Source organism: Schistocerca americana, chromosome 1 (genome assembly GCF_021461395.2).
Source record: "Schistocerca americana isolate TAMUIC-IGC-003095 chromosome 1, iqSchAmer2.1, whole genome shotgun sequence".
NCBI classification, from domain to species: Eukaryota; Metazoa; Arthropoda; class Insecta; order Orthoptera; family Acrididae; genus Schistocerca; species Schistocerca americana.
Window position 1 is genome coordinate 968,448,457 of NC_060119.1, and position 22,757 is coordinate 968,471,213.

Here is a 22,757-nt window from a genome sequence, read left to right on the forward strand (position 1 = left end):
TGCAAAATTTTAAAAACCGCAAATCCCCACTGTCGGAGTTTTACAAAAGCTCTAAAATTAGCACCAACTTCACTGAAAGATGTTTTTAAAAGTCTTAACAACGAAACTCTATCTCAAAACTTGGCGAAGTATACCAGAATACACCGAAAGGAATGCAGTGTCAAAATTTTAACTGCTAAGGCGCACTGCAAGTAGTTAAAAAAAAATGGTTAAGTTTTTCATTTTTGCTGCACAAAGAACCACTTTGTACAGCCACTGTGCACCGCCCTTCACACCTAGCGCGCGGATTGACGAATAAGCAGACACAGCCGTGTAACGCGAAGTCCAAAGTGAACACACGCAAATTTTAAACACCTGCACCAATCCTAAAATGTTTCAAATCATAAATTTTTTAATAAGTTTCATTTGTTATTGACAGTTACTATGTCGAAGATGTAGTGGTTCAAATGGCTCTAAGCACTATGGGACTTAACATCTGAGGTCATCAGTCCCCTAGACTTAGAAACTACTTAAACCTAACTAACCTAAGGACATCACAAACATCCATGCCCGAGGCAGGATTGGAACTTGCGACCGTAGCAGCAGCGCGGTTCCGGGCTGCAGCGTCTAGAAACGCTCGGTCACAGCGGCCGGGGCAGATGTAATGGCTCTACAAGTGACTAGCAGAGGAAACAATAATCAGGGCTGTGTATGATGTTATATTACTGACTTCCTCCATTAATTGGAAATTTAATTGGTTGAGACGAAAAATTTATAGCAATTCCTGTTGCACAGTTGTAAGATAATTTTTGAATAATATATGTTTTACTAACAATGAAACCATTCCCTATTTATTCCCTGCAGTCATAAAAATGTGAAGCGACTATTCAGTGACCGAAACAATCATATTCCTTACACAAGGCACACCTGATGAAAAATAAATGAATGCATTCAGGCATTTCACAGCAATTACTAGTCTTATTTAAGGAATTAGGATGAAGAAAGAAATGATCGCGGTCGTTTTTCCGCACATCATGCTGATCATCAGGCATACTTGACACAATTCATAAAACATGATCATTTCGGTACCGTTGCTCTTTGAAGCCCTGTTAGGTTGGAGTTTAGTTATAGTTTGATAATGCAGACTGACACTGCACCAATGACTGAAGGTAAGAGTACTGTTCAGATGATAAGCTTGGAATCACAAAGAGTTATCGAAAATTATGTTGTCCAATAAATCTCTGAAACATGCTTTACGCTATCGAAACATTTTTATCACAGGTTCTGAACCACACTGCTGGTTCTGGGTGGAATCTGAATTACGTGAACAGTCTTGTTGTCATCGTCTGAAAGACGTAGATGTAGTTAGGTCCTGGCCAAAAGTCCAACAAAAGGAATGAACAGTTTTCTGCAACTGGTAAGTGCACGTTCCGGATGTAATATGGAAAATTGATGTGTCCGATTTTTCCAACATTCGCTACGTCGATTACAAGAGATTTGCAACCAACCACTCCGTTTTTTCCCTAATTTGTATTAAGGTTCCTAAAGACAGATATAAAGGTATGGAAACAGTAATCCACTGATACTTACCACTTGCATTATTATGTACGAATGTGTCATAGCATTCATCAACTGTGCAAATGACTCCGTTTTCTTTTCTCTCGAAATAATAAAATGCGGGTTGCAGCCAGCTCTTGCACTAAAGACTGACTGGAATGAATTTTTCACTCTACATTGGAGTAAGCGCTGATATGAAACTTCCTGGCAGATTAAAACTGTGTGGTGAAGCGAGACTCGAACTCGGGACCTTTGCCTTTCGCGGGCAAGTGCTCTACCGACTGAGCTACCCAAGCACGACTCACGCCCCATCCTCACAGCTTTAATTCCGCCAGTACCTCGTCTTCCACCTTCCAAACTTCACAGAAGCTCTCCTGCGAACCTTGCAGAACTAGCACTCCTGGAAGAATGGATCTGCCAGGAAGCTTCATATCAGCGCACACTCCGCTGTAGAGTGATTATTTCATTCTAGAAACATCCCCCAGGCTGTGGCTAAGCCATGTCTCCGCAATATCCTTTCTTCTGCTCGCACCACAGTTATTCCTGTCAGGCGGGTTGCGCGTGGCTGTCGATTCATTAATACTATTTGTGCCGCTTTTGTATAGTTTATTTTGTACCTAAGATTAATCGAAGTTCAGTTTTACTTCCTGTCGTTTTATCCCAAACTATTCTTTAAATTCTACGTGTACGTTCTTCTCTAGTATTTGCCTGAGAGATTTCATTCTACTTAAATTCCATTTGTGTCCTTTTTTGTTAGCGAGAAAGTTGTTGCCTACTTAAATTTGGAAATTTGTGGTAAGGACTATGGGACCAAACTGCTGAGGTCATCGGACCCTAGGCTTACGCACTATTTAATCTAACTTAAACTAACTCACGCTAAGGACAACACGCACACCCATGCCCGAGGGAGGACTCGAACCTCTGACGGGGGGAGCCGCGGGAACCGTGACAAGACGCCATAGAGAGCACGGCTACCCCTGGTGACGTTGCCTACGTATGGGAATGCAAATAACATTTTTCTGTTTCACATACATTTTATATTGACATTATATTATGGTTGTCTATTGAATGTTGTGACCTACTCTACTCATATATGTTAAATGATATGTTATCTAAATTTCTAGTCGTGACTGACGTTTCTTTTGCAACGTTAGTTAACTGATATGTTCTTCCGTCTGTTGTATCACTATTTGAAGCCATATTGTTATTCATCCAGTCTGTTCGAGACTGAAGGTGTAAGCATATTACGATTGCAAACCTTAGCCAAAAATAGTTTAAATTTAAAAAAGTCTCGGTTTATTGGTACTCTTTTTGCATTTATTTGTATTTGTTAAATTTCACCAGTTTAAAGGTACTCGTAACAACAGTGGGGAGAATTTTTGAATAAATTTGTTATTTGTGGATGAAGTGCTATTTTTTTGTGGCATCTTATCAATGCCAGTTCCTCGCCTGCTAACGAATTTCAAACCTATTCTGAGAAAAAGTACCTCAGTGAGTTACTTCAATGTGCAGCATTACTTAATCGATATTCTACCGACAAGCTTCTCTAACCAGCAGCGCTACCTGATGTAGCTCCTAGCTTAGGTAACTGTGCTATGCAGGGCTCTGTATATAAAAGAACAGCTCGATAATTCTTTAAGGTTGAGTCGCACAAGTCTGCTTTCGTGCCCGGCAGGTAATTTGCTGCAAATAATAACCTATAGTTGTGATTGTGCAGTCAAATAGCCTACACTTCAGCTAGAATTGTGGATTAATGAAATAAACACAGATACACAATAAAGACGAATGAGTAATTAATAAAAAGGATTCTATTGTAAGGTCTCTAATTTATGTAGATGACACCAGAGAATTTTCGTTGAATAATGTTTATTCAGGAAAGTATTCATAAAAAAATGAAAAGCGGTCAAACAATAACAGAAGGGGAATATTATAAAATTCAATAAAGTTCCACTGGTATCACAATCCCCAAGCCAAATAATCATCCAAGATACGTGAGAAACTAAGTCCATTTCATGATAAGAATAAACGAAATATTCGCCATCCCAAATTAGCTTAGAATTCAGCATGACAATTTACAAATTAATAGTTCTGCTCTGGGGCACAATCAGGCCTTACGACAGTTAGGGTCCCTTCAAAAGTACTGTAGCGGCTGTTCGCCATCAGGCGCCCAGAATCAATCACGTACTTGACCGAACAACATATGTAACCGTAGGGAAGTGTGCCTTCTTCAAGTCCTCTGAGTAGCTCGTCCTTTGGGAGCACCACCCAAAAAGTGTCTGTCTCCACTTGGATTCGGTAGTGTAATGCCACTGCCTACTTCTCTACGGTAGAAGCCCATCCCCACCAAAACTTCATCGTTCTTATTTTCTGCAGAAATGAGTTGATTCGGCCACTTTCTGCACTAAAAAAATGTGTTATAATAACATTTCTTAAAGATTTGTTATACACATTCTGTGACACGCAGGCCATTCACAATAAACATAAATAATAGTGGCTTCATGAATAAATAATTCGGCATGCTGCACATGTGCACTCAAGTTAAGTCTTGTTTACTATTATTTAAACAAGTAATTGCGTCAGTTTGTTAGAAGCATCTTTTGATACTCTTTCCAATTGTGGTGTCAGCTAACACATGCAACTGACCACCATTAAAGTACCACGGTTTTTAATATTAATTGCAATCAAGATTTAAATCAAGTTAACATACTTCTTAAATAACTGATCAAATATAAAGAGATGCGAGGTATTGGTGCTGCATTCCATTGCAGTGTTACCGTGGAAGTTCTAACAAACATTTCCATAAATAAGAAGATGTGATACAAAATAAATCATTAAATAAAATAGAAACGGGCACATGACTTTTGGGGATGGTAGCTATAGCGCTATGATGTCATCTGAGATCTCATTTGTCGAAATCGCATGAAACGTTAAAAGTTGTTAGTACTAAGGTTCATTTTGAAAATACCTTCGTAAAATATTAACTTCTTTAGTTTTTAAGATAAAGAAAATATTATTGTTTCATCAGAGGTCTCTCATCTTTCTCATATTTCAGATATATTCAGATTTTCTCTATTATTTAAATCTGACTTATTATATAATTTCAGAGAGCCGTGGGTAGCCATATTTAAGACTGTCTAACACGCTGTCATTTTTGGTACTTTTCTGTCTTCCGGCTAAGTGAGCCACCATCATCCAAATTCTCTGTTCTGGGTTTTATCCGTTTCTGGCCAAGTGCTGTTTGCCTCTTTAGCTGGGCTGACCAGCGGTGGTGGATTCAGTTGGGCAGTGCACGCTCTGTTCTGGACCATCTGGCTATTATTCAGTCACACAAGCAAATTCATCTCCTGGCAATTCTAGATGGCTGAATAATTCTCCTACGTACATGTAACGTCACTAGTTGGCATATGAGTCTAATTTCGCTGTCCGTATTTAATGAGTCTAATTTGCATTCCTTAACCTCCAAAGTTATTGATAAAAAGAATCCATAAACATCTTCTGATCACTGTATATAATACTATATACCGGACATTCTAACAACTAACCTGTGCCAGATTTCTTCTAAAGTGAGAAATAACGGTTTTCGCACATTTTCATTCAGAATACATTGGTCAAAACAATTTTTTTTTTTTTGGTTGTAAGACTAATATGCACTGTATGTGGAACGTAATTCGGTCCTATTCGAGACACAAATTTCAAGTATTAAAGTTTTCTGTAAATTTTTAACGACACCTATGTGTTGTACCTTTATGAGCCAAACCAAACAATGAAGTGTTGGTCCACCTCTGATGGCAGTGAAGCACTGATTCCTAGTGAAATTGACTCGAAAAGTCTTCAATAGGTTCTCCGAGGTGCTGTATGTGGCACCAAGTGTCTATTATCAGGTCGCGCAGTACCCCTAAAGTATGGAGCTATGGCTTCTGATCGCAAAGGTTGCACCTGATACCGTCCTAGCTGTGTTCCATAGATTGGCGATTAGACGACTTTCATGGCAAAGACATCAACTTCACTATGTTGCTACTCAAACAACCGCAGCACTTTCCTGGCCTTGTGTTATAGGTTGGTGTTCTAACAGCAGATCCCACTGTGTTTGGGGAAGACATCAAGCAATAATGGAAGCACGTGGTCGGCCATTATGTTCACGTTGTCCACAGCTGTGGCGCCTTCGATTACTACCACAGATCCTATGGAAGCCATGGTGAATGAACACCACATCATAATATTGCCCACACCAGCCTGTATCCAATTTATGTTTCGAGCAGCCCTTCGCCTAAATCACCAAGAACAAGAAATAGGATTCAGCGCACCAGATGACATTTTTCCATCTATCCTCGGCCTAGCGTCACTAATCCCCTGCCGTTTGCAGTCATAACTGACACAGAAACAAGTCGGTGACGTCAGTGGTTCCAGAATGAAGCGCCTAGAACTGCTCGGCCACACCGGCCGGCTACTGCATTACAGTTCTTGCACGGGGCAAGGATATTTTATGTGTTCAGAGTGACCGAACTACGGCTGTTACTGTCGCAGATGTGATAGCTGCACAGGACACCTTGATGGTTTCTCGTAGCTCGTTCGATGAACTTACTTTCTCAAGGCTCCTGTAGGTAGAAGTTGAGAGGTGTAAGGTCTGGAGACAGTGTGGGTACTCAATAGCTCCTCTTTAATCTATCCATCGTCCAGGTAGATTTTCTGACATCTTTGTGGTATGTGGCGGAGTGCCGTTTTGTTGTAGGTATAATCTTTCATTTCCAAACAGCTCTCAGATGGCTAGTAAAATAGATGTCTGCAGCATATGAAGATACACCTCAACAATTACGGTACCTTCAAAGAAGAATTGGGCTAATCAAACAGTGCAGTGACAAACCACACCATACATTAACACCCGGCGGCTTAACATGTCTGTTCACGTGAACGGGAGGATTTTCAGGAGCCGATAAAGGCAGTTGTGGCGGTTTACAGACCCGTTCAGTTTGAATTGTTCCTTGTTAGACCATTCCTGCAAACAGTTCATCTTCGCAGAGAATGTCTTCAAGCCACTCGCAGTCCTCCTGTCTTCTATCCAGGTCGTCCTCGTTCATAGCCAACCTCCAGAATTCGTCGTACGCTTGATCGGCGTATCCCGTTCTTAACTGCCCCCTGCTTCAGTTTTCTGAGGTGACCTAGAAAAAATTTGCAACACAGCAGCGCTGGAAGCTGGACTTCTGGATGTTTTTGGTCGGCCAGACCTTTCCTTAAGCACATCTTGAACAGTATCGGCTTCCAATTTATCCCGAATACGATAAATTGTTGTACGTATTGGTGGATGAGTTCTGCACACATTACGCCATTACCGTTGTACATCCATAATGTTTTCGTACTTCGAGTACCACTTTAATATGGCTTTACGTTGCTCGAACGATAATCTTACCTCATTCATTGCTGCACTGCCATCTGCTGAAAAACTCTCGCCAAGATCTGTTGAGAAAACAATGGACTACGCTGCTGCACAAAACTGATAAGGTACGTCATGTTGTTCCAAGGATATTAGCAAAGAGTGTCTACATTTTTTCTGGACTCTCTGTATAATGTGGTTACATTTTAATAGTAAGTGTACAATATTGTGAATGTTTTCTGCTTAATGGTTGGCTAACAAGTCTTAGGTAATACTCGTGAAAGATAAACTTCTTATTCTTTAAACATCACTCAACAAATCAAGAAATCGTTCATCAGACATTAGGGCCCTAATTTCCGGTCCTATAGACATTATTTTCCTTCTTTTAGGCTCCAATGATCGTTGAACACTTCTATCGTAAGTACATCAATCAACGAAAAGTTATATCTATCTATATTCAAAACGTGTTTGGCACAGCGGAGACACATACACATTTTTGGGGCCGACAAGATCTACTGTCCAAGTAGAGGTTCAATCCTAACAGAGCTTTTAACCGTAATAGTGATGTTTGCTAGATATACTGTCCAACTCTTTTACGATATAATGAAATCATTATCAGGAGTCTTTATAATGGACTCGAAATCATTACAAGAAACCATGTCACCGCCTTTGAGAAAACAGAAAAGGAAGCTTATAGACTGCAAACACGCACTTGCCTATCGAGAAGAAGATTTCATCCTTTTAACAGCCAAGATTTGAGTTCAAAATATTGCTTCAACAAATTTAAGTCTCGATCAAAATCGTTGAAATCCCACGAGACAGAAAGTGTGGTTCATGTCATTCATAGTGGCCATGAAACATTGCGTAGGTTTGCATTTTCCTTCACTGTTTCATGTGTGTTCGTAATAGCATTCAGTCGCATTGTCATGAGGCACGAATATGGCGAACTCTTCACTGTGACATACATGTATGAAAGCAGATGGCAAATTAAGACTGTATTACACAGTTGTCATTGTTTTCGATGTAACCCCACTTATTAGTCAGACATAAAAAAAGGCCGTTGTCTAACCTGTTTGTTCCTTCCAAGTCATGGTAACACCGAAGGATGTGTGAGGTGATCCTTTCAATCAGTCTGTCAGGAGTATATTAATGATGAACAGAACACTTGGGGACCCAGTCGTGTCCTGTTGGCCAGTTCGTAGCATTTCTTTACAAAAGATTAAGGTTTCGTTTTTGTGATTTCAAAGTTAATTCCCCACAGATAAAACGAAAAGAATTTTCCCTATTTACTAAGGTACGGGGCATTTCTTCTGAATTAGCCACAACCCATCACGCACTTAGAACAAAAATCAGACGTTAACAACACTGACTCTACGTGTTCAGTCATGACTCGTCTTTATTTCCTTGAGGTAGATTTCTGAACTTAGTGGCATGTGTGGTATTTCCTTGTACACATTTCGGTTATTTTTCAGGAATTAAATCAGCAAAATATTTAAGTATATCCACGGCAGAATAACCAGTATGTCACATTTTCATATATTACTGGAAGTAGAAAGTAGTGTGTCACAGGAAATTTGTGGCTGACAGCCAAAATGATTGCATTTTTGAAATCAGCAACCATGGCCTAGCAAAGGGCACCATTCATATTCTCTGTAACAAAAATGTTGATCTGCGTAATTTGCCGTGCTGTCAACAGAGATGTCACTGTATAGGATATATTAGTTCAATTTTGAGTCTAAAGGTGAAAGGAATTAAGCTAAAACTGACGCACAGAGCCGTGAAGCAAATGCCTGAAAACTGCAGTTCCCACAGCTCTTGTAACTCACTGCATCGCACTTGCTTTGAGTCCTAAAATAGGGTCACGTATGCCCATCTTTTAGGGAAAAAGTGTTCGCATGTTTATAAAGCAAGAGTTTTTCAGGTACAACGTGAGAATTGTCTTTCAAATGTTTGTTCTAAAATATATGTTTAGTAACAGGGAAAATATTCTGAGCTGCAGTTTGCATAACGAAATCATACGTTTTTATGTTACAGTGTAAATACAAGAAAAATTATATGCTATTGTGTGCACTGAAAATAACCTGGTGTAACATGCGACTCAAATATTACTTGTTTTACAGATGTACTCTGGCATTTCTTGAAAATGTCAGGTACTCCCCATTAATTATATGTGTCGCCAGCGCCACGCAACAGCAAGCAAACACAGTTGTCCTTTGCACATGGAGGTTGTTTTTGTTAAGCTGCAGACACGACGCAATAATCCGCCGCCTTCTCCCGGCAGCCCAGGGAATATAAAGTCACTGCTTCATGCTGTGCACTCCTCCGTTAATTAGCTCTACTGCATTTTTGTTTAGAGCTCCCGTTTTACAGTTTCTTGCTTTTTACGCGAGCAGGCTCTGTCACTGCCACGTAGCAACGACAATCCGGCGCCTTTGTCCTTCTTTCAGCCTTATCCGCTGAGAACACTTTCGTCTGCGCTGGCAAACACTATGACGCAAAGAAACATTTGGAAGTCTGTGGGTGGCTTCCTGTTTCGTCCTGCAGTGAAACCCACGCTCCACATTAACAGTACTTTTTAAGTTAATTACTTTTCCATTCACACTGTTCCCCTATAAACAAGGTATAGTACAATCTCATACAGTGCGTAGGAGGTGCCCTGTAGTTAAAAGGCAAATATAGTATCCGTAAATAATGTGGGTCATCTTTTCTAAAATTAATAAACTTGATAGTAATCACTTTTAAACTGATTTAGTTCTTTTTGCTCGATACCAATTTACAGAGTTGCAGTATAGCAAAAGAGCTTAATCCCTACATATTTGCACCTCATCCTTATCGATTTTGACCTCATTTCGTCAGATAGTCTCAGAGATGAAATTAAAATGTTGACCGATCAGATAATCTGAAATTTGTTTCTTGTCGTAGTTACTAAACGGAAGTATCTCGGTACAATCTTTTCCATCTATATTAAAATATGATACACGTGCCTTGTAAGTAAACTGTGTTGAAAAGTTCAGACAAATTTGTTACCAGCAGATCTAAAATGTTATCTTCACTGAATTAGTGTAACATAATTTTCGTAAATGGCATTTAGTCATTTCACATAAATCACTGTACTTTTTACCCGCTCTAACCATCACGTCACGTTGACTATAGCTGATAAATTAAAATCTTCCTGTAGTACTTTAACGTGACTAGCCTTCACCATGTTTTTCCTCAGATGTTACGTCGCTACTACTCCTGCAGCAGGTGTGTACAAAATCATCCAGTTCATATAATTGCTCCACCTTGAACACTTATATTCTCTTAAATTATTCAGCATATGGAATCTGCATTAACGTCCTATATACAGGGTATTAGGACGAGGTGAATGAGGACAATTTACTGAACTACTGTACGTCACGATTTACTTAATCTGCACAATGATAACAACTGTAGGTGTTAGGTGTAGTATGTTTCTAGTCTGGTTAGCACCTGCAGTACATCTGGCGAGCCCTATGCGAATTATCCCCTATGCATACCATGTTCACTTGAGCTAAAAGTCAGAAATATTTCATTTTGAGTCATTGAAACTATAGTCTTGAGTTTTTCACAGAACGTGGACAGACGTTTCTGCTTTTCTACCAAATTAATCATATTGGAAAATGGAAGTTAAATTTGAGATATTTTATTTTCTCAAAATGTTAAAAATATACGTTTTAACAAGTATTTTAAAGTACAAATCGCTTAATATAAAATAATTTCGAAACTCTGAATGCAGATCTATTATGATGTCTTAAGGTACTACTCCTAAATATTTCATCTTTCTGCTATAAGTAGCCCCTGAGAAAATGAACCTCATATACCAAAAATTAAAGGCACAGGAAATGACCTTCAGAGTTTTTACTTCAGTGGATGCCTGGTCCATAGGTAGCATCATCAGAATTGTCCTACAGCTTCCTTTTGATGGCTGTTTTATACTGTCTAGCTATCTTCTGCTGTGATGTCTAGCCATCTCTGAATAGATTTTTACTGCATTATCTGAAGACTTGAGCCGTTCCTTGCAGCTGCTGCAGTTCGTAATCCTACACAGAGTCCCTTCTTCTGCAAAATTTTGCACTTTGTTGTGTTGTGCTAAGTGATAAAACAGCATCGTAAAAAAAAACCTCACAAACACAGTGTTAGGTAGTTTGTACCATATCACACACTCATTTGGATTTTGAGTCCGGCCGTGAAGACATTTCTTTCGTAGACTAATATCTGCGAGGTCTTGAAATACTGGTTTTATTTCGTACTTTTTGGCAACTGATGAAGGTGGCTGTATCATTGTTTAGTTACCTTGCCTCCATTGTCCTAGCATCAACTATCTTCTCCTGTTGGACATACCCCCGTTGGGAAATATTATTGCTTGAAGCTGTGTGAAAAAAGAACTAGACTGCTCCCTTCATTAATTCTGCATCTGCTGTATTCTGTCTGATTGCTAGACCTTAGCACTTCTGAATATGGTGTACAGCAAGTATGGTCTGAATATGGTCTACTCCAAAACATCTGATAATAAAGTCGTATGAATTATCCCATATTGGCCGGGCGCTGTGGAAAAGCGGTTCTAGGCGCTTCAGTCCGTAATCGCGCTGCTGCTACGGTCGCAGGTTCGAATCCTGCCTCGGGCATGAATGTGTGATGTCCTTAGGTTAGTTAGGTTTAAGTAGTTCTAAGTCTAGGGGGCTGATAACCTCAGATGTTAAGTCCCATAGTGATTAGAGCCATTAGAACCATTTTCATCCCATATTTTGTAATCCCAGCATCTAGTTGCATGTATTATTCTTCAGTTACAGCTAGTCTTTTTTTTGAAGCTCTTTCAGATGTCGTGGCAGCGGCATCACTCAAGGTATCACTACCAGTGTAGAGGTTAATGGGACGTCAAATACTGATATATATGATGAATTAGTCGCATTCTGAATACCCTTTACTTTCTTGCGCCAATGTACACGATTTTTAAGTACCTCCAGACTAGGTCTTGGCATCGTGAGTGGAAGAAAACTCAATGACTTGATCAGATTTGACTTTCACAATAAGCACATGGATTTACTTATAAAAGAAAGCAATACAAATGGCGCGGAATGGACTGTCAACTGTCTTGCAGTGTAGCCCACAGAAAATGTAAAACGCTTGTGCTCACTTGCACCTCTGGCAAGGCAGGCTATATCAGGCTTGTTTCGCATCTCGTAAACACCGTGTGGAATACTGTGTGTTGCAGTTCTGAAAAACGATTTAAATTACTTCTGTGCACGTCGTATCAATACTTTGTACACAATTGTAAATGGGACACTATAAATATTTCAATCTATTTTCTCATCGAAAGCAAATTCGGTATAGCCTTTATACTTCCCTGGGCAGCAGGTCAGGTCATAAAATGTGGCTACATGGACACAAAACCGTTAGCCTATATTGGCAGGCATAGTCCACTTACAACGGAATATCTCTAAGTGCCAATACACGATCTTGACGAAACTTGATGCATTTGTAGAGGGAGAAAAATAGTGTAATTTGGTGATTTGCCTTTTTTTGTTTGCGCTCTATTTCATTTTTATGGGGTAAAACACATTTTGAAACGTAATCTGCCATTTTAGGTTTAGAGGTGACACCTTAGAAACGTTGATACTTGAAAAGTGTTTTTCAAATAAATGTTGGTATGTTATTAATGTCCTTGAGAAATATATAATCAATTTTTGTAAAAAATCTGAAATTCTGCAAAATACCCCACTACTGTTAATTAATTTTGAAAAATGAAAACTTTTGTTACCACATAAATTAAAGAAGCTTTCAAGCCACATACAACCCTGTGTAGTAAAGCTGATTTTTGAAATACCATTTTTGAAAAATATGCTGTACACAGTGTAATGTCGAAGAATTTTCAACATATCTAATTAAAATATCTTAGCACACGTTACTAGTCTGATTATTTATTTTACTTATATTTGTTTCATGTTTTAAATTGTTATTTTACGTTTTACGTTCAGGATCTCTTTTTGGTGGACCAATAATGATAGAAAATGATTACAATAATGATATTCTGTGAGGAAATTCTTAAAACATAACGTTTTTGACACCACGTACATAAAATGAACGCAATTTCTTCACTTAATATATACGACAGAGAAGGCAATATAAAACAAAATTCAGTAGGATTTTGAATTGTCACTGGTGGTCCTCTAAATACTGTAGTTTGTGTTAGGAACATTTCAGTACGTAGCAAAGTCTTGGCGAAGAGAACTGATTACGTACTGATGACTGCAGTTTCATTGTATTGTTTCTCCGGTATTGTGGAGACTGGCGTCATAATCACTGAACAGAACTAGATCATAAAATTTTCTTACGAAGTTCTTCCAATCTGGAGAGCCACATATATTCCACAGCTGTACCTTTGTCATCGAGCCTTTTGGGATCACTAGATATTTCTTGTCCATGGATACAATACTCCAAGCGTTTTTTTTTCACACAAGTCTTTACATAGTTTTAAAACAAACTAATGGTGATTTTGGACCGAGAATTCTTGAATCTCTTTTTAAAGCTTCAAATGTCTTTTTGACAGCGTCGAAATCTGATAAACAAACGTCTGACCCACTCAACGGCACAGGTACAGCCGTGGGGGTGCATACAGCTTACGGTGTTGGAAGAACTTTGTGAGAAGACATTCAGATCTAGTTCTTTTGAATGATTAAGGCGTCAATTTACAATTCAGAAAGATGTAATGAAGGTGCAGCCATTAGTACATAATCAGTTCTCTTCGGGAAGTTTTACAATGTACTGAAATATGCCTGATACAAATTACGATATTTAGAGGTTCACCAATGACAGTTTGAAATCCTGCTGAATTGTTTTTTTATATTTTCTTCTCCGTCGTGTATATTAAGTGGAGAAATTTCGTTCATTCAGTGTAAAAATTTTTTGTTAGCAGCATTTCTTTGCAGATTATCATGACTGTAATTATTTTCTATAATAATAATGAGTTACTTATAATTTTCAATTATCCAAATGCACGTATGTGAAACGGTAAAATAAAGAAAAACAATGAATTTGAAGGGAAAAATAACAATTTAAATAAAAATAATACGAATAGTAATGAATGTTTAGATATTTTAATTACGTGTGTTGAGAATACTCATACACTACACATTGTGCAATTTTTCCCCAAGAATGGTATTTCAGAAACCATGTTTACAACACAGGGGTGTATGTGGCTTGAAAGCTTCTTCAATTTGTGTTGTAATAGAAGTTTTCATTTTTCAGTATTAATTCATGGTGGTGGGCATTTTTCCAAATTTCAGACTTATACAAAAGCTGATTATAGAGTTTTTAAGACCATTAATTACATATCAACTGTTATATGAAAAACATTTTTCATATATATCATCGCTTCTAAGGTAATCCATTTAAACCTTATGAACCAAATTACCTTACTGGATGTGTTTTACTTCTTAAAAGTCAACCTGTGCACATGAAATGCGTATTCCATTATTTTGCGTCCTCTTCACACCCGGTGAATTTCATCAATATCGTTCACTGAAACTTGGGAATGTTTTCCTCTTAGCTGTGCAGTTGCGATCATGAAGAAAATATCAATTGGTAAATTATGCGACATGTTTTCGGGAAGACAGACACAGAGAAAACACAACTGACACACTAAAGTGGTTACATATTAAGGTACCAGTCATCATAATGTCTGCACTTATACCGGAACAAACTCTATTATCGCGCTATTTATATCTTCACCTAAACTATTTAGGATGCGGAATCTACACTAGCCTCACTATACATTATCATATTATTCATGGCTGTAATCATGCGTCATATGCTGGCCTTCAGTCTATCTTTGCAGTATAGATTCCGATCGGCGCTTCCAATTTAACAGCTTTGTGTCCCTAGTACTAGGACACTATTAGCATTTATAAGCGAGACTAACTGTGGGACCTTTTCATGGACGCTTCCACAGTTAACTAATCGCATGTTAGTATTCTCCATCTCTGATTGTCATGACGAATACAATTCTCCGGGGTAGTTTCATCCCTCTCTGAAATCAGAGGGTAACATACTGGACCTGTGAATGGATTTCTCTGCCCCAAAGTAAAGGATATGTTCACCCGACATGCACTCTGATACACTAGTAGCCGCGTTCCGTGTGTAGCGCACGCCTGACCTGTTAAGAGGGTCCTACAATTCTCCACTCGATAGCAGAGGTCGTGAAATCAGCATCGCCAAAGATCTGTAGCAGCCACTGGCCCTTGTAAGGGACACGTTAAGCGGGCCGTCAGTCAAGCGGAACAGATAGTGCTCACTTCGTTCGTGCGTCTCCAGTCTCCTCTCCCTGATAGTGTACTTCGCGTTTGAACGACATCCGTCCGTGTGACGGGCGGTGCACTTTCCGTTTGGACATCAGTTCATTGGAACGGCACTATCAACGTCAAAAAACCAATGTATCTGTAATGAAGTGTATTAAAACACTTAATACAAAAATGGGGTTTAGACTTGCAGGTAATAGGAAAGCTAGCCACCTGTTCAGTTAATTTTCTAGATGCGCTGCGCCCAAATGTTCAAATATTTTCGTGTTTGTCTTGCAACATTCGGAACAGTATCTTCGCACTGATATTTTTCGTCCCATCACATCTGGGAATCCATATAACGAATTCACAACAACTGTTTTCAGAAAACGATAGGACGCTAAACTTCCATATAATTTTACTATCTTTCTCAGCGGGCTGCTATATACATTCATCTTATTAGGAAGGTCAACACCAGTTTTTCCCTTACTATATTAACAGTTTTTTTGTTTTCATTAAAAGTCTCCTTTGGATGTCATGTATTCCATTTCACTCGAACGTTTGATGCAAAGAGTCAGAGCTTCACTTCATTCTTCCCATTTCGGTACCGTAGTTCCTTGACCATTTTCATTTGCAGTCATTTCCCCTCGTTTCAATTTGGCCATTACAATTTCTTTGGGAGTTCCTTTGCGAATCAGTCGAAGGACACCAACAAAATGTGTATTCTTCGTTGTAAGTTTGCTAGCAAAATCTACCCTGGTATGAAAGCCATTGGTACGTAACGTGAGGCCTTTACTGACTACATCTTCATACAAATGCGGCACAACATTTGTTAGTGCGATATTATTTTTATCGAGTACTTTGTCACTGTACATTCGAAAACTGTAGCAGTAGCCATTATCACAACACAGTTAAGACATTTAGATGCCATACATATGTCTCTCGCTTCAAATCTTGCCTGATTATAATTCGGCCTTGGAAAGGTATTTAGGGAGTCCTCAGTAATGAGGGTGTTAATACCTTTTATAAATTTTGTTCAGTTCGTCGATGATAAATTGAACTTCGAAGTGATTTTACTCATTATCTTTTCGGGAATGATAGAATAAACAGTGCATGCAGAGACAAAATTTTATGTATTGATGGAAGTTTCGCCAATCCCTTCTACGTAATCAGTCCACACAACCGCTTTATTTTATCTTTGTTTGTTGATCCAAACTTTTGGAAACCATTGTCATTTGTGTAGCATAAATATTTTTTTATTCACTAATGTGTTCTAATATTTTTTTGTGACAGACAGTCCATAAAAATCTTCGACTCTGTTACACTTTTGCGCATTTTCACCACTCACTTGTGCACCATCGTCACTGTTAAAATGCAGTACGTTCGGCTCGTTGCCTCAAGGATCGTACCATGTACTTTGATCACTTACTTAGCCATTAGGCGAATTCTGACTTTCGGATTAAAGAAATGGTATTACACAGCGACGTTTGCTTGGTACAAATAATGCGCTCTATGAATCACTGTATGCTCCTCACGACATTTTTGTTGCTATAGGCAACATTGCTTTTAGAAAACAGTCGCTGTGAAACTAGACCCTCCGTATAGAGCCTTGGGCTCTAGCTGATAGTCTCTTGTATGTTATCCTCCTACCACGTCACGCCAATTTATACTCCAGCTCAACATCTGTCAAATGGTGTGCTAGCGTTTTGTCTACTAGCATTTTTTCTACTTACCCAGCTCAGCGGCAGCTGCCCAGCGAATCTATTCCACGGTAACGCTTGTGAGTTAGGCGGTAAGTACTGCGTGGCCATGGGAGGGAACGCTAGCAGCGTAACCCGGGGCTGGCCACGGCGTGCCAAGCACAACGCGAGCAGAATGTGTGAGGCGCGTGTAGGCTGAGGCTCGGTCTGTCTCGGCTATGTTCGGTTCTTCTCGGAAGTACCCAGAACAGCGCAACTTTTCATTTAGTAGTACGGTGCGGCATTTTTCCGCTGGCACAACTCTCCTCATGAATCGTTTACCCTTCCCTATTTCTTCATGGCATGAAGGATGAACACAGGTGCAGCTGTTGTTTGGACAGAAAGAGAAAATCTAGCTATCGTCACAAGCTTTTAATAATGTATGCGAATATCAGAAGAGAGGGATTAGATATCTCAGTAACTGTTATGCCGTCGCATATTCGACGGGTACTGAACATTTACTACGAAAAAACATCACAATGCCAGGCAGAAAGATTAAAGATTTAGATGGCAATGAAAGAACAAAAAATTACAACGATTGAGATATGAAATTCATTGTTCTGAAAGTCCTGAGCTTGGAGAGGTGAAACTTGTGAAGAAATTGGTAGTACGGACAATAAAATTTCTGAGGTCACACGCGTATTCCCACTGTCAGTTACAACAGTTTTCGTTGCAACTGAACGAAGGGTATGGAGACCTCCCAACAAAGTACCATGGTTAAGTCAAGGGGGATTCCCTGGACGTTTTGTCGATTTAAAACCCGCTATCGTTGAATTTCTGAAGGTAAAATGAATGCAGGAACGTTCAGATTGAACTGCAGACCTCGAATTTTAAGTAGAATTGGCTGCACACTGATACAACAAGACACTGCAAGATGAGAAACAGCTTATTCCTGAATTGATGGGTAAAATGTCTCCCCTGTACAGGAATATGCGTCCTGGATGTATGAGTACAGGTTGTGAACACGTGGTTGACGTCATATGGAAGTTTGGGTCTGGCCGTGAGTCCTACTCGGATAGCCTGATGGTAGGGCGACCGCTCGCAATACGCGGGAAATCCGGGTTCGAGACAGAGCCTGGCAAAAATTTCATTGTCGTTAGCACATTACACAGCTGAATACCTCTCATTTATGAATGAGGAGGTTGATTGTAGAGTAACTTAACAGATTTCCACATTACAATAAAATACAAGTCTTCGCCATATATAAACTCCGAGAGTATATCTTAAAGCCTTTACAATATTTCTTCGGAACATCAAAGTTTGGTTTGGTTATAAGTTACAAGTAATGGGTAAGTGATGGGATTATTTTCGTCAGAATCGATAGTAAACTCATGCCAACAACTACATTTCAAATGAACAAGACGATGTCGCCTGCAGAAGATTAACGTGCAGACAGAATTTAGAGGCCCCAGACAGCAAATAACCTTAACAATCACAGAAAAACGAAGTAAAAAATTTGATAATGCTGTGGGTGTCGACAGAAAGATGTGGGCGACCAGCTCTCAGGAGGGTGGAGGTGGAGTCGATGATCTGTTGCTAAATGTCATGGGTATGGATAGGAATGTGAGGGAAATCAGCTCTCTTTTGGAGGCGGGTGCAGGTGCGGACGATGTAGGCAGCCAAACTGCTTTTATAGTTCTTTATTTACAAACAATAACAACATTAGAGCAGGCTGTCTGAAGCAGGCAGAAGACAGGCTGTGGGTGTTGACCCTCCTACACGAGTGGTATTGTGTGGATAGCGGGGTAGCGGCAGAGTGAGCGGCGGCCATGAATAGGAAGGCCTGACCAGCGGAACTACAGTGGGCGATGAACAGGGAACCGGAGGCTGGAGAGCGGCGGTGGGTGACGGGTGGCACTGGCGTGAAGGAAGCTGCATCTTACTTTGTGCCTCGGACCGTGAGGCAGTGGCAGAACGCTGGCTGCCAGGTTCCTGGACAGTCAGGCAGCGGTCATCGACTCTCGAGTCGATAATGGGTGATGGCTGCATCACCAGTGTCGTAAATCGGCTATACTTTGACCACCGTGGTTATATACACCATTGACACATCAAACATTTGACAGCTCTCTGCTGACACTTAGTTCAGTGTTTTTGATATACTATTTGGTGGTGAAGTACCATCAATATACGCTAAATGGCGCCATGTACTACAACGGCTGGCGAACATGTTGCGACTTATAATTGTATACAAAAAGTGCACTGAAATCAGATTTTGCAAAATCCACTGATATCATTTAACTGCAAAGTGATCGGTGCTTTGAAATACATCGCAAATGTTACTCAATTAACTCTCACTTTCTGTTCCCATGTATATATCTGTCATTATCTTACGATCTCTCAGATCATGTACATGATTTCTCTTTGGGGGTCTTTGACCTCTGATCGTTGTTACCCCAGGATTATAGATACACATTTTATTAAACAGTATTGATACCAATAACAGTGGGGACTAAGAAATACGCGCATTAAACGCCGGCATACAGACGAAGGCTTATTAGTAATTGTTAATGTACTTACACCTAAGAAAAATTAATGTCAGTCATATACTGTTAAAATTTCAAGCTTTTTAGGCAATCGTTCAGGTACAACACATGATGTCAAATACCTTCGGAAACAAGGAATCAAGTTTGTTTGGCCAGAACTGCCATATATTGTTTCGATTAACGAAGAACAGATAGCCTTAATTCTAACTGCAATGAATGTTCTGAAATGAGTATTTTTGTTTAAGACGATGGAACCTTGAAGGTATTACGCTGAGCTAAATTCAGAGCTATGTATGTTATACTACAGTTTAGTACCTTTCATTATATTTATCATTTTGATGCTGGGTCCCACTGTTTTATTTATGAACAGTGCTAGGTTATTTGGTAAGGTTTAATAAAGCACTTTCGAAAACTTCAGATCAATGTATTTATATGTGGGTGGTCATACTGTCTGTCCTTTGGAAATGTTTACCACAAATGTAATGGTAGCTGAGAGTTGTGGTGGAATTACAGGCTGGTTAATGCGATCCCAAATCTACGATAACTTTGACGATCTGCATCTTTTCCCATTACTTACTCTATATTTCAGAAAACGTATTGTACTAATTCGTATGCATTTCTTTCATACAAGCCCCATGTTCATTAATATAAATATCACACAAGATAAAAAACAGTAATGATACATTTAAATCTAACAATCAGTCTAAGTACATCCGGATTACGGTATGGCGTCGGTTGACACAGGTTGTGCATCATAATGCGGCCCAGATGGCCTGAAGATGACAGACGGGGTCTGGGGATTTAGATACAGCTCTCTGGAGGTGCCTACGCGTACGACATACCAGTGCCATGATCGTAGGTCACGTGGAAGTTTAGCGACAGGGTACCATTGTCGTAAGTCCGGTTCTTGCCGGACATCTGGGAAGCTGGCACGTGGTGAGGGGTGCTGATGTCAGCTTGTCGTTGACTTCGGCAACCGGCGGTGACTATGCCCCAGTTAAGGCTCTCGACCCCTACTTTGTACCATGTTACAGAGAAATAATTCATTAATAATTTCGTGAAGAAACTTCGTAACAGATTGAAAATGTGCTGGACTCGACATAGGGACCTTTGCCTTTCACCGACACCTTTCAGAAACAAATCCTCTACCGGCTGAGCTTCACAAGCACAACTCACGACCCATCGTCATAGATTTAGATCCGCCAGTACGTCGTCTCCTACCTTCCAAACTTCACAGAATTTCTCCTGCAAAACTTGCGGAACTAACACTCCTGCAAGAAAGAGTATAGCAGGGACAAGGCTTCGCCACAGCCTGAGGGAAGTTTCCAGAACGAAATTTTCACTCTGCGGCTGAGTGTGCGCTGGTATGAAAATTCCTTGCAAAGGTCATCAGTATGAATCTCGGTCCGGCACACAGTTTTAAACTGCCAGGAAGTTTCATATCAACATACACTACGCTGTAGTGTGAAAATTTCATACTGGAAACATTCCCCAGTCTGTGGCTAAGCCATGTCACCACAATACTCTTTTGCCGGCCGGGATGGCCGAGCGTTTCTAGGCGCTACAGTCTGGAACCGCGCGACCGCTACGGTCGGAGGTTCGAATCCTGCCTCGAGCATGGATGTGTGTGATGTCCTTAGGTTAGTTAGGTTTAAGTAGTTCTAATTTCTAGGGGACTGATGACCTCAGAAGTTAAGTCCCATAGTGCTCAGAGCCATGTAAACCACAATACCATTTTTCCAGGAGCTCTAGTCCCACAAGTTTCGCAGCAGAACTTCTGTGAAGCTTCGAAGGTAGGAGGCGAGGCACTGACGAAGGTAAAGCTGTGAGTACGGATCGTGAGTCGTGCTTGTGTGACTCAGTCGGTAGAGCGCTTGCCCGCGAAAGGCAAAGGTCCCGAGTTTGAGTCTCGGTCCAGCTCACAGTTCTAATCTGTCAAGAAGTTTCATACCAGAGCACACTCCGTTCCAGAGTGAGAATTACATTCTGGAAATTTAATGAAGAGTATGCTGTCGACACTCCTGTCTTCTAAGATGAAGACAACAGTGTTCACAGGACTATTCGCATGTGTTCCTGGTTTGACGTACATTATGGTGTCCTGTCGCACTTCGCCTGGTCAACTTAATCATCCTCTCTAGATCCCACGAAAAATTCCAGCGCTGTGTGAGACATCAACATACATGCCTTCTGTTTGGTACCTCCATAGCATCTAATCACTAGTAAGTGGTTTCAGATGGGTATGAGATACCCGAAGAGGCTCATGAGCTCTCTAGATCTCTGAATTGAGTCCATTATCAAGAAAAACGACAGTGTTTGCATCTTATTATCGTGATCTCTCCTGTGGGTGACTTATTTATTTGTTTGTTAAACTTACGTGCATGGTGGCTAGTACACTTTCCAAACAGCGTTACGTAGTCTTAACGTCGTCAAATGTAGTCTCCAGTAATGCTCTATTTAGTGACATATGTAAGTAGGCTGTTTATGTTTTCTTATTGGCAACGTTACGTAGCGCTCAATATGAAAATCACTGGCTGTGCTGTGTGCAGTCTGTCGCTAGTTTGCATTGTTGTCTGCCACTGTAGTGTTGGGCAGCGGCAGCTGGATGTGAACAGCGCGTAGCGTTGCGCAGTTGGAGGTGAGCCGCCAGCAGTGGTGGATGTGGGGAGAGAGATGGCTGAGGTTTCTAATTTGTCATGAACTGATATATATATTATGACTTGTGATGATATTAAGGTAAATACATTGTTTGTTCTCTATTAATATCTTTCATTTGCTAACTATCCCTATCAGTAGTTAGTGCCTTTAGTAGTTTGAATCTTTTATTTAGCTGGCAGTAGTGGCGCTCGCTGTATTGCAGTAGCTTGAGCAGCGGAGATTTTTGTGAGGTAAGTGATTTGCGAAAGGTATAGTTTAACGTTAGTCAGGGCCATTCTTTAGTAGGGAATTTTGAAAGTCAGATTGCGTTGCGCTAAAAACATTGTGTGTCAGGTTAAGCACAGTCATGAAAAATTGTTCAAAGGGGACGTTTCATATGTCGACCCTTAACCGAGGATACCTCACTGGAATCTTCTGATTTTTTTCTTGTAGTTTGTGTAATTAGTGTAGATTTTGTTTATTGCTAGCGCGTAATTGTAGAGAGAATCTCCTTTGTAGTTGTAGCCTTTCATTGTTGTACAGTAAAACAGTTGTGGCATGCATGTAGATTTGCACCAAGTATTTCGCAGCTGCGCTTGCAATTAACTAGATATTATTTTCAGTGCTATGTCAATGTGTTCTCTTATTTTTGCTCTTCAAATTGTGTTTTTCTGTGTTATCGTGTGAAATATTGTGACAATTA